This window comes from Etheostoma spectabile, chromosome 12 (genome assembly GCF_008692095.1).
Source record: "Etheostoma spectabile isolate EspeVRDwgs_2016 chromosome 12, UIUC_Espe_1.0, whole genome shotgun sequence".
Classification (NCBI taxonomy): Eukaryota; Metazoa; Chordata; class Actinopteri; order Perciformes; family Percidae; genus Etheostoma; species Etheostoma spectabile.
The window spans coordinates 15,119,652-15,120,185 of record NC_045744.1 but is presented as its reverse complement, the minus strand read 5'-3'; positions in this window follow the sequence as shown (position 1 = coordinate 15,120,185).

Below are 534 nucleotides of genomic sequence, written 5' to 3'. Positions count from 1 at the left end.
TATATGGACCAGAGAGACGTTAAATAGTCATCTCTTTACAGCCCACTCACAGCCAATCACCACGCTCCTTTTTCTTACCGAGCAGACGTTCTGAGTAGCACTTAAACAGAAAGGCTGCTGCTGCTGAAATATGCAGAATAGAATGCTCTCAAAAATAAATGTAATTCTTATCTGCAGACTCAGTTAAGTGCATTTTAACCAAATCCTTAAATCACAATTATGGAATGGCTTGACAAAACAGAACTTTTGACACAAAAGAAATAAATAATAGTCCTTTTTAAAAAAAAAACATAAAACAGTTAAAAACAGCCATACTGCCAGTGTTATGCCCATGCAGAGACAAGGCTTTGCATATCTGATGCATTCCTTTTTAAGTAGTTGTCCCTACTCCCTTGTTACATCTAAAATAATTTCATTAGTAGAGAGCAATCATCCCAAAAAAATAAATAAAATAAAAATAAAAAGGCACCAATTGCATCACACAGTTCTTGGCCAAGAAGGCGTAGTGCCATTCATCTCCTTTCCATTTGAAGG